We start from the raw sequence: 12,656 nt of genomic DNA, 5'->3' as shown, positions 1-12,656 counted from the left end.
AAATAGAGGAAGATTGACACAGATGTTAACTCAGTGACAATATTCCTCAAAAAAAAAGAGGAAGATTGGCAAAAGATGTTAGCTCAGGGCCAGTCTTCCTCACCAAAAAGAAAAAACAAACAAAAACAGAAAACCCCAGACAGAGCCCAAACTGAGTCAAGACCAGCCCTGTAGCCATAAAGATGCTGGGGCTCAATTGTGGGAAGAGCCAAATCTGCCAGCCAGCTGTACCTTCTTCTATGAATTGTGCTTGTTTTTTCTCATTCTTGAGTTTAAGTATAATCTTGATAAATGCTAATGTCTAGTCTCCGTATTCTGTGAGGAAATAGAGAACGGGTTCACTGTACATGCTCTGCATGAAATAATGAAATAAGATAAGGGGGAGAAACGCGCCCTCACAAACACCATGGTAATGACACCGTGAACACATTCTCTGTGGTCCCAAACCACAGGCTGGGATTAGATTGCTGCCGACGCGTGGACCTAAGGGGAGAGCAGAGTGCTGTGAACAGCAGGCAGATGCCAGTGACCCCATGGAGAAGGGACTGGAATTATGCAAGCTTTGGGTTTTTTTTTTTTTTTTTTTGGTTAGTTGGTATTTGCTCAAGTAAGTCAGATAGAATTATAAAGTTACTTATTGCAACTATGGGAGCCTATTCAATTTGAGTGATATGGAGATGAAAGATAATACTTAGAATTTAATACAATATATGCCTATGTGTGTAAATAAACCAATATTTATATGTTGAAGTCTTAATTCCTACTACCTCAGAATGTAACTGTATTTAGAGATAGAGTGTGTGGGGAGGTAATTATCTTAAAATTAGGCATTTAAGGTGGGCCTTAATCCAATATGACTGTTGAGCTGATAAGAAGAGAAGGGAAGCATACAGACACTCAGAGAGAAAAGATCCTGTGAAGACAGAAGGAAGACGACTATCTGCAAGTCAAGGAGAGAGAGGCCTCAGACAAAAGCAACCATGCCAGTATCTTGATCTCAAACACGTAGCATGCAGAACAGTGAGAAAATAAATTTCTGTTGTTTTATCAATCCAGCCTCTGGTACAGTCCTAGCAAAATAATGCAACCAGTAATAGCATATATAAGTACATACGTGTGTATGTGTGTAACATATATCTATATCACTCTTTCTCTATATATAACTTAAAAGAAGATGGATGGCAATTTTCTGCATGTATAAAAACTGCATAGGTAGTGGATTGACTATGACCTTATTTAAAAATTTCTGAGAAGAATAGAGAGGCACTAATACCTTAAAAATACACTTTTATCGTAACTTTCTGATATGACAATGAACATTAATATTAATTGATTTCAATTTAATGGTTAGCGAGAAGAGTACACTTTGTTGATAAACCAATTTTTCCCCAAAGCTCAATTCATTGTCTCTTTTACATCTTTGTTCCTTAAACTGTAGATGATGGGATTCAGCATGGGAATGGCGATGCTGGAAAATAACACCATCATGTTCTGGTCCATAGAGTAGCTGGAACTTGGTCCTACAGACATGAAGAAGATTGTTCCATAGTAATTGTCATTCCAGTTAGGTGACAGCCGCATGTAGCAAAGACTTCTCAACTCCCTTCAGCAGAATGCATCCTCAAAACGGCCAACAGAATGAAACCATAGGAGATCAGGACAATCAGGATAGTGACTATTCTCAACAGCTCCTGTAAAGTCGAAGACTAGAAGATGATTTTCTCATGTGTCAGAAAAAGAAATGGCAAAGACAGGAGGGATGTCATAAAAGAAAGTTCTAATTTCATTGGATGAACAGAAGGATAGGCTAAATGCAGCACCTGTGTGCACTGAAGCCTTGAAAATGCCACCAACATAAAAAGCAATGCTGAGTGGCACATGGACTCTGAGTGACATGTTAACTGAATACAGCAGAGGGTTGTAGATTGCTACATAGCAATCATATACCATTGCAGCCAAGATAAAGCATTCTGTGGCCCCAAAAATATCATAGGAAAACATGTGTGCTGCATATCCAAGGAATGAAATAGTTTGATTCTCTAACAGGAAATTGATCAACATTTTTGGGATGACAACTGAGGAATAGCAGGCATCCAAGAATGATGACAGACTCAGAAAATAGTACATGGGGTCATGGAGCCAGGAATCCCCAATGAAAAATACAACCAGTTCCAAATTTCCTATCAGAGTGAAAAGACAGATTGCTAGAAATAGCAAAAAGAGGAAGACTTGCACGTCAACATCTCCTGTGAAGCCCATCAGTAGGAACATGGTGACTTCAGTCACATTCTTCACCTGGATTGCGTATTAATCTACATCTGATGGCAACTGTGGCATTTCAGTTTTTATTTATATGATCTAAATGAAATATTTTTGAAAATAGAACCCACCCAATGATAGCCTCGTGTTTGCTTCTGAGAAGGGCATATTGAAATCCTGGTCAGTAAAGGAATAGGCAGTGATGAAGAAGTTGGGTCCCATTGGATGCATTACCCTGTATAAATAAAGTAAAAAGTTTATTTCAGTTGGCTAAATTGATCATGTTGAAAAAAGCCAATTCAGGGGCCAGCCCCATGGCCCAGTGGTTAAGTTCACGTGATCCGCTTTGGTGGGCCAGGGTTTTGCTGGTTTGGATCCTGGGCACGGACATGGCACTGCTCGTTAGGCCACACTGAGGTGGCATCCCACACGCCACAGCTAGAAGGATCAACAGCTAAAATATACAGCTATGTACTGGGGGGATTTGGGGAGAAAAAGCAGAAACAAAGATTGGTAACAGTTGTTGGCTCAGGTGCCAATCTTAAAAAAAAAAAAGCCAGTTCATTTGGTATAATTTCTAGGGTTTTTTTCTGTTAAATTTATTATCTCCTGTCCTCATATTACATCATCTTACAAATCACAAAGACAAATGTATATAAAAATTTTTAAATCCAAAAATATTATAATAGAAAGTACTGCACATCTGAGTACTAATCCTAGATTTCCTACAGTGTGCATTTTCTTAATGTTCATAGTTGGTAAAATGGGAGCAAATATACTTCTCAAGATGGGGTTGAAATAAATTATAAAATCAACGTGCACTTATTTAATTTTAAAATATTCCAAGATGGCTGTCGTATGAAGCAGCCTTTTCCTACCAAACCACTTGATGTCTTTTCTGGCTATTTCCCCACTCAATCAGGACTTCTGGAACAGTGGTGAACAGAATAATGGACATTATTCTGGAGGTAGATGCAACTTGCTTTGCAAATAAAGAGCAGTGTTTTGTTTTTCAATTTTCTTTCTTTAAAACTTGTAACTCTGAATTCTCCATTTTGTCCTCCACAAATTTATTATACTGCTAATGTTTTTCGAATTTTTTTTTCTCCCCAAAGCCCCCAGTACATAGTTGTATATTCTTCATTGTGGGTCCTTCTAGTTGTGGCATGTGGGACGCTGCCTCAGCGTGGTTTGATGAGCAGTGCCATATGCGTGCCCAGGATTCAAACTGATGAAACACTGGGCCGCCTGCAGCGGAGCGCGCGAACTTAACCGCTTGGCCATGGGGCCAGCCCCTGTTTTTCAAATTTTAACCAAATACCAATGTAAAATTTTTCTCTATTCATATAGTCATTATCCCTGCAAAGTCCTTGTGTGTATTTTTGAGACCTATTTCTGTCAAAATAAATCATGGCCATTCCTTTAATACATTATATTTTCTTAGTTACCATGGTATAGGAATTTATACAGTTACCATAAAATAAATATCACCTAATAATGGATAATATAATTGTTTATAGAGCCATTGCTAAAAGAAGAAAATCACTCTTTAAACTTCAATGTCCTGTGTTATTTCTGGCGTGTTTCCTCATGTCATCAGACTGTTTTCTCTTTCAGTGGAGTATGGAGAAGGGAAAGTGCATAACAAACAAACAAGCAAATGAAAAGGTAAAGAGTCTCCTGGATCTGGACTGAAAACCTCCACCACAGAAACATGAATATTGTATCTACCATGTTTAGGAGCAAGATTTCAGCATGGTGACTTGTGTGTTTCCTTCAGCCCATCATAGACCAAAATATATTTAAAGGAGTGAAAAAAAATCTGCCATGCACAGGGCCTGGCTGCATCCGATGACCTACAGATGATTTCTATTCCTAACATGAAACACACCACATTTCTGTCATATTGAGATAGCCAAGCTGCAAGAAGAGAATGAGCAGATTATCACTAGAAAGAAAAGAGCCACACGTCTTATTTTCCCATGAGGTCCTCCCAGATTTATGTGGAAGATTTTCCTAATACTTAGAATAAATAGCTTTTTAAGTGTGGGGTTATGAAAAAAAAAATGCTCATTTCCTTTCCAAACTGTATGCCTTTTATTTCTTTTTCTTGCCTAAGTGCCGTGATTATAACCTCTAGTACAATGTGGTTAACATATGGGATGAAGACAGCTATCTTTGTCTTGTCCCTGGTCTTAGGGGGAAATTTTCAGTCTTTCTCTGAGTGCGATGTTAGCTGTGGGTTTTTCAAGGATGGTATTTAGCAGGTTGATAAAGTTTCTTTCCTTTCCTAACGTGTTGAGCGATTTTTTAAAATCAAGAATGATGTTGTAGTTTGTGAAGTTCTCTTTTGTATATGTGTATCAAGATCGGGGGGTATTTGTCCTTTATTTTATTTAATATGATGAATGACATTAATCCATTTTTCAGATATGAATTCAAACTTTCCACTAGAGGTGAGAGATTAAGACCTTCTCAAGTCTTTCCTGGGCATGCACACAGCCCTGTACACTTGTGCTCTTCTAGATCCTCACAAATATATTGGTGCTTTTGAAAGCCCCGATAGACACTCCATTCTCCCAAGTTTTCTTTTCAGTTTTGGCTCACCTCTTGCCTGCCTCAACTGGTGTAGCTCACTCAGGCAGCTACAATGAAAAACAACTACCACTGATTGTTTTGGAAAGTACCCTAGGGAAAAGCTTTCCTCACTGAGCAAGCTCTGAGTCAAATAAGGATGAGCCCTGAAAATGGGACTTTCTCAAGGAGCTGCCAGGCAAGTCAGATAGTGACAATTCAATGGGGATGGGTCTTTTGGGGACTCCAAACCCATTACAGCTGGTAGGCTGCTACCATGGTTCTGAGACTGGCGGTTTTCAGTTACTGAGGATATTGTGGGAGCAGGATGGGAACAGCACTAGTGTTAATGCCACTGACATTATTCCCTTTACAAAGATTCCACCATCTTTCTTGACTAAACACTCCTCAGGTTGTTGCAAGACTTTGGTTAACTTCTAGGCCTCTGAAAGAGTTGATTTTGACCAGTTTACCAGTGTTCTCATTGTTTGTGTGGATTTTCAGAAGGCCTTACTCTGACAATTCAGAAATGGTCTCCCTGTGGCTATTTATGTATTAAATTAATTACATGAAATTAAATGACATGAGAAGTTTAGTTCCTCACTCACACACATTAGCCACATTTTACATGCTTGATAACAACATGGGGCTAAAAATGACTGTGTTGGATATTGCAGACCCAAATGGTTACATCCTTGCAGAAAGTTCTCTTGAACAGGCCCTAGAAGCAGAGCATCTAGAATCAGTGTAGAACTCCAGACACCCTTGTTCATTCCTTGTGCCCTTCCAGGTTTGTCCCCCACGGTAATAACACTAGGGTGGACTCCCTGTGTAACTTCTCGTCATTAGCACACAATGGATGGAGTGGCCATCTGTGGAAAACTCCTGCGGCTGACCCATAATGGTACCCAGGTGAGAACTTTGCCCTGGACAAGACCAGTGTCCCTGTGGATTTTAAGGCTCTATGGTCATCGGAGCATAGTGGGGTTTCCAATTTTCACACCTGGGGCCTTTCCTAGGAGTCTGGAGGTCTGGTGATGGGACAGTATTGAACTTTCTTAGGCTGAAGAGACAGTCATGTTCCTGAGGTAACCAGAAGTTACATCTGCTTCCACCAAGGCAGAAAGCCCGCCTTCATGGATTCGGTTTATCCAAATGAGACCAAGAAGGAGGAAATCATGTGATGCCATTCCAGGTGTGAGATCTGTGACAGTGGAGACTGTGTCTGGGAGGCTTTGAAAGGCCTCAAGGAAGTGACATTTGCTGTGAGCAGAATGACAAGTGTAAGCCATGACTGCCTGTGTCTGAGAATGGCTTGTGTGTCAGGGAGAAGGTACCACTGGTGCAGAGACTCACAGGAAGAAGTGAGTTTGACCAGAGAAGGTCAGAAAGGTGGTGGTGTGGCTGGAAGGAGCCTGAGAAGAGAGAGGCGGGGAGATGGGAGCATGGCAGGCCTGGATCATGGGACCCAGTAGACTGTCTGGGTTTCCGTTCCTCTCTGACGACATTGCTCCAAGACCTTGCACCTGGAAAATACAAATGTTGGGGCCGGCTCCATGGCCGAGGGGTTAAGTTCAGAGATAGAAGAGGCCCTGAGAGGCACAATGGAGTTTCCAGAACACAGAACTGGTAGGAAAAAAGAGGTCTGAACTCAACTGTGTGTCCTCCAACCTGGAACTCTGGTTCCATTCCCGAGGAGTTGTTTGGGGCACTGTGATGGATATTTGCGTACTGTTATAGAGATGACATGGGCAAGGGAGGTGAGCAGTCAAGACCTCAGAGGGTATGATTGAAGAAAGGGGCCCAGATAATGGAAGCTTGGAGAAGTGACCTCACTTGTTTGGTGACAGACCCCAACAGAACTTAGTGCTTTGGTCTCCAGGCACCCACATTCTAGACACAGCCTCCTATCGAGCTCACTCAAGCCGAGACATTCAACACAGCAGGATGTTCTCATGTTGCATCCCTACTTGTTGAGGCTCTGGCTTCTGGAAAGCTGAGAATGACAGCCTTTTCAGTCACTGTAGACATTGGCTCAGCCCTCAACTGCAACGCCTCTGGCCATTTGGCAGGATGAGACCTCAGTTAACACAGGGCAGCCCAGGGCAGGCCACTTCAAGTCAGACCACAGCTGGATCCTACCTGGGCACCCCCACACCCCTTGAGGGAGGAGTGAGGAGGGGTGGAGCCAGGAGTGGAGGGGGGAGTGAAGTGAGGGGTGGGGGGCTGACTGGGGACCATCCTGGGCAGGGGCAGGAGCAGGTTGCTCAGTGTTGGAAGCCTGGCTGTGTGTCATGTTCATAGCCCAGGTTGTGGCTGGCAAGATGGGAAGGTGAGTGCTGGGGACCAAGCTCCTCTAACTGTATGTAAATCCCAAGCCTTCCAGATGTCACCTCATTCCCTCCCTGGCTGAAGGTCTATGTCCTCTGTACCTGATCTGTGGTGGGATTTCCTCCTCTGGCCAAGTCACAGCAGGCTCCTGAGACCTCCTGGCCTGGCTCTTGGGCATTGTCTGCAGAGCTGCATGCAGGAGATGGTCGAGGAGCTGGTGGATGGCTTCGGTTACCCCACCTCCCTGGACAGGGGCCAGGTGCACTAGGCCACCAACAATGACCAGGGCTGGTCTGAGGTGAGAGCGGGCACAGAGGGGTCACCACATCCACTACCCTGAGATGACCAAGGTCAGTCCAGAATCCAGACTCAAACTGAGAATCCCTTAGGATCCTAACAGTGCTGTCCCACCTGAATGTCCCACAGTCTCATTACTGAAGGAATCTGGACTTCTCCTCCCCACCAGTTGCACAGGAAGGTGTGAAGTTTCTTTTTGCATATTCCTAGGAAGATTAGAGAAAACATTGATGTTGTTGTGACTTCCCACTAGGCTATGAGTATCTTTGAATTTTGCCTTTTTCTGAGCTTGGGACCCTCATAATGAGGGTCTCAAAACTCCCTTTAATGTAAAAGCAAGAACCATCAGAGTCTTTTTGAAATCAAAAGGATTCTCATAGGATGTCTCTGCCCTGTACACTGTCTCCACACTGGGGGAGGGTGAGGTTCCCGCGGAACATTTCCCCCCAGGTCAGGGGCAGATGAACCTCAGGCCGTATAGAGGGAGTGTCCCACAGCCCTCTCTTGGTGTGGTCCTTGATTCTGACCTAAGCTGATCTTGAGAAGCCCCTTGGCATGCGTAAGCCTCTGTTCTCATCTCTACAGTGGGGCGTCTGTTGAGGATTCACTGGGTGGCGCTCTTCATGGAGGGAGGGCTGTTGTTCCTCATCTAACACACAGCCTGGAGGGAGCTCACTGTAGAATCTTCCCCCACCCAGACTCAGTATTTTGAAAGCCTAGAACCTTGTTCAGTGTAGGAACTCCTGTCCCTGCTGTTGCACACATCCCTGAGGGGCTTGGAGTTCCTGGGTGAGCTGAAGACCTCGAACCTTCTGGTGGGTCATGGTGATGCTGCTGACTGTATGTCCTGCCTTGTCTCACCCAGAGTGAAGATGACTCCACTGCACATCTAAATGAAGCCTGCAGGATATGTGCCCTCCTGGCAGGTGTGATGGAGAAGCTGAGTCTAAGGTCTCAGCCTTCCTGGGTAGAGTCATCTGCAATGTCACCACCTTTGTGTTCAACTACTCGGCTTTCAACACATATCACCAGGTCCTGGACCAGCTGTTTTCTAGGTGAGTACCTGCCCTCTCCTGAGTACAGTGGTGACTCTGCCCACTGCCAGCTGTGTGTCTTGGGAATGTCATCACATCTCTCTGAGCCTCAGTTGGCTCCTCTGAAAAGTGGGGTGGGAGAGGATCAACTTTATAGGGTTCTCCCAGGGACTAAGGGGATCAGCCATGGCAGGTGCTTTCCTGGTTCCTGGCTCTGCAGAGAGGGCTGTGGGCCGTGCTATGGTTGTTCATGCTTATTATTTCTCTGTCCCCTTTGAAAAGTAGTCCTCCTCTCCCGTCACTGGCTTGTGGCCTTTCTGAGTTTGGGAAAGCACAGAGAAAGCATGCTGTCAAGGATTTTGAGACTCCATCCAGCTGGTCCTGGTCCTTGTCCTTGGTGTAGGCAGTGAGGGATCTCTGGGGAAGCAGAGGGGCCCCAGACCCACTCAGATACCTGGGATGGTTCTGGTTGAAGTTCATTCAACAATGTATATTAAGCACATACTCCATGAACGACTTTTGGAGACACTTAGCATGACTCAGTGAATGAAGCAAACACCATCACTGGGCCTCAGTTCTAGTGTGAGAATCGGAGAGTCACACAACATCATTCGCAGGTCCCATCCACCATACATCCCATGATGCCCTCGTACCCACTTGAACATCGGGAGGCATTTCCCCACATTGTGAGTGGGATGGTAGACCACAGGGCTGCCTAAAAATGTGCATGGTCTTTGGGTCCAGAAGGAGGGCCTCCTGTCTCTAGAGAGCAGGGTGAGGGGAGAGTATGGTAGATGTGACTCAGGCAGGCCTGGCAGAACCCTGCATCTTACTCATCTTTTGGTTCCCATGGGAAGGCTGAGGTCTAATGGCTTCCACTCCAGGAGTACAGAAGACAGAATGAGCTGTGGATGGGTCCCAGGTCCCCTGGGAACCAGAAAGGAGGCTGGGCTGAGTTGTTTCTAGAGACTCATCCCCGCCAGAGTCCCGTCTCACTCTGCCTCCCTATCTCCACATCCACCCCTTTGACCACCACCACCAGGTCCAGAACAGGAGGTATATGAGCCAGCTGCTCACAAATCTGCCTCAGTCCTCAGTCCAGGTGCCCAAGTGCATGGAGGGCTGAGGTGGGCTGTGTCCAAGCCCTTTGGGAGAAGAATGTCGGTGCAAGTAAGAGACTCACATAGACTCTGTGTTCAACCTGCTGGATCAGCAGGTCTGCCACTGCCAGGACAGCCAGCAGGGGTTCAGGGCTGGGATGGGGCTCTCCTCTGGAGGGGGAGGGGCAGGCATGGGGGCCCAGATGCAAACAAGGGTGCCTTGGGAGGGCAGTGTGGAAGGAAAGGCCAGGCCTCTGACTCTGTGGCCCATCTGCCTCTCCCTAGTGCTGTCTCTTCTACGGTGGGAACCTGGCTTGACCAAGGGCAGGATTTCTGGGAGCCCCTGTGTTTTCCTTGTTTGATAGTGAAGCTGGCCACTGTGTATGTCAGCTTTGGTGGCTCAGACCCGGAGGTCCATGCCTACCTTCTGCTGGGCCACCTGGAACATCTCAAGGCCATTGAGATGGAGCAGAAAGGTGAGGGGACTGCAGTCTGGGAAGACAGTCTGTGCTGGGCTTAATGGGCTGGAGTTCTCTTAAAGGCAGTGGAGTCTTTCCCGTCTTTGGAAAGGCACAGGAACTGTCAGGTGCGTGGGTGAAACTTTCTCTTTATCCCGCTCCAGAGCCAGCTCCAAAGCTCCTGTCACTTTCAGAGCCAGAGCCAGTGCCAGCCCCTGGGTTAGAGCCAGCTTCACCTCCAGCCCCACCATCTGTGGTAGAGCTGGAGCCAGCAGGCCCTGCGCCAGCCCCTCCAGGACTGGAGTAAGGGCCACCATTAACTTCAGCCCCAGAGCCGGCTCATGCACTGGAGCCCACTGGACCATGGGGTCTAGTGAGATTTCCAGTTCCATCTGCACAAATAACGAGTGTGCCAGGTCCAGCGCCAGAGCCCACCTGCCCCTGGGCTGTGACCACCGAGAACCAGCTGAGGGAGGAGAAGCTGAGCCTCTTGGACTTCCCTCCCCAGCTAGTGGCAGAGCAGCTGACAAGGGTGGCTGCAGTGAGCAGCAGGGCTTGCAAGGTGGGTGGGCCCTGCCTTCCTGTGCCATGAGCTGCCATTCATGTGCCACACCTGCCATTCCCTGATCTGGAATCCCATGATCTGGGTCCAAATCTGTTCCCCGCCTTACCAACACTGTGACCTGGGCAGCTTTCTTAACCCCCAAGCCTTCGCTGTCCCCACAGGACAGTAGAGGCGGACACTCAGAGGACCTGCTGCACAGAATGGCTGTGTAGATAAATGAGGTGGAACAGAGAGGCAGTTGAGCAGAGTCTGGCCCTTTGGTGGGGGAGGAGAGCTTCTTGGGTCCATCACCTATCTGCCCAGGTGGCCTCAACAGCCTCAGTACTCATTAGGCACATGATGTGTATTGACTACAGGGGAGACAAACAAGCAAAGCCAGTGGTTGTCCCTGCCACTGGGGAATGTGCATCAGAATGGGGAGTGGGACCTGAGGGTGATCAGAATGGGTGGAAGATGGCCCTTGAGATGGGCAGGTGTGGGCTGCGTTCTGGAGCTTAGAGGAAGTGAGACGGGGCTGGGAGCAAATGCCCCCTCCCTTCCCCACAGTACTGTGTCCCAGGTCATCCTGTGCTGGCTGCCTTCAGTGGACACAGACAAAGCCCAGGGACTCCCACAAGTCTCAGACCACACCTCTGCTTCCTGAGCTCCAGCTCTGACCTCACCCTGCCTGGGACTGTGGGGGACTGTGGACACCGAGCCGGTGTGCGGCAGGGCCGGGTGACACTCCGAATCTTTCTCAGCAGCTGTTCAAGACATTGGTGTCCACCCACTGCCTGAGCTCCATCTGGTCCCAGCGTGACAACAGGGTCTGCAAGTACCTGGCACTCACCATCTGTGACACTATCACCTACACCAACACTGTGGCCAACTGTGTCATCGTCACCTGCCTCAGGGACCCAAGCCTGACAGCCCAGGACAGGGCCAGGGTGGTGGAGCTCTGGATTCAGGTGGCTGAGGTAAGTCATGGGAGGCCCTCTCTGGAGGCGTGGGAATTGCCTCTTGTTTCTAAGCTCTCAGGATTGAAGTCTGTGCTCTGAGTCCCTGCACTGTCCCTATTCCCTCCTGCCAGGGCCATACTGACCTTGACTTGAGGTCCCAGTGGGGCCAAGCTCACTTCCTTCCTGTGCTCCTTCCTTGTGTTGAGCTAAAAATCTTCGTGCCTGGGAGTGTTACTCATCAGGTCCCAGCTGTGCCCTCCCTGGGCCTCTGTCTCCTCCAGGACAGGAGAAGTCCATGAGGGGGCAGAAGCCAGAGGCAGCAGAGCTCCAGCTCCCCCTCACGGCTCAATCTCTTCCCTTCCCCAGGGGTGCCGAGGCCTCGGAAGCTTCTCTTCCCTCCACACCATCCTTTCTGCTCTGCAGAGCCCTGCCATTACCCGTCTCCAAGAGCCCTGGGGACAAGTTTCCAGGTGGGTAGGCTGCTCTCCACCTGAGCACCACGAGGCTGGACCAGGCAGCCCACATAGGGTTGGCGTTGCCCCCGTAGTCAGCTGGGACCACCTAGGAGACAGCAAATGCCAGACACAGCAACTGATCTGGTTCCTGGGTCTCTGAGTCTCTCTGGGACCCTAGGCCAGCAGTTGTGCCCCAGGAATTCATTTCCTTAAACATCAGATCTGGGCTTGAGCTCAGCTGGAGATTTTCCAGTACTCCCTTTGCAGCAACTGAAATCTCTATACAACTGAAACCAACACTGTTCAAAACAGATCTGTGTGGTAGATATGGGAATGGAGGCCCCAGGTGAAAACAGGAGAGGCCCCCTCCCCAGTCCCATGGGGACCTCAGGGCTCAGAGCACCCCAGTGAAATCCCTCATCCAGGCCCTAGGCTGTTTGGATCTTCTGGGTCCTCAAACAAAAGGGATTTGCCCTTCAACCACCAGACAGTTTTTCTTTCTTTCTTTCCCCACCCCCTAGGGAGAGCTCTCATCGCTTAAGAAGTGGTGCAGGAGAGAGCAGCACGTGAGCAGGAAGCTGCTCCTGAAGGTAACCTGGAGGCTGGAGATCTGGAAGGAGGGGAGGGGTAGAGGGGAGGGGAACA

General features: G+C 47.8%; 1 protein-coding gene and 1 pseudogene across 16 annotated transcripts in view; one reads left to right on the top strand and one right to left on the bottom strand.

Moving 5' to 3' along the window:
• The window catches only part of LOC103563328 (ral guanine nucleotide dissociation stimulator-like), a 90,762-nt gene that overhangs the window by 38,422 nt on the left and 39,684 nt on the right, over positions 1-12,656 (top strand). For 3 of the 16 annotated variants that reach the window (XR_011529280.1, XR_011529283.1, XM_070582975.1), the window contains 4 exons: positions 8,327-8,516; positions 11,359-11,574; positions 11,923-12,026; positions 12,533-12,601. The gene's annotated coding sequence lies outside the window, so the exon portion shown is untranslated. Of the gene's footprint in view, positions 1-3,876; positions 3,928-5,623; positions 5,746-5,952; positions 8,517-11,358; positions 11,575-11,922; positions 12,027-12,532; positions 12,602-12,656 lie in introns of those variants that run through there. The other 13 variants (XR_011529278.1, XR_011529279.1, XM_070582974.1 and 10 more) reach the window with 7 other exon arrangements.
• Positions 58-2,337, bottom strand: LOC103563323 (olfactory receptor 5T1-like; annotated as a pseudogene).

Source organism: Equus przewalskii, chromosome 18 (assembly GCF_037783145.1).
Source record: "Equus przewalskii isolate Varuska chromosome 18, EquPr2, whole genome shotgun sequence".
NCBI classification, from domain to species: domain Eukaryota; kingdom Metazoa; phylum Chordata; class Mammalia; order Perissodactyla; family Equidae; genus Equus; species Equus przewalskii.
The sequence above is the reverse complement of the archived record's forward strand: the minus strand, read 5'-3'. Positions and strand labels throughout refer to the sequence as shown.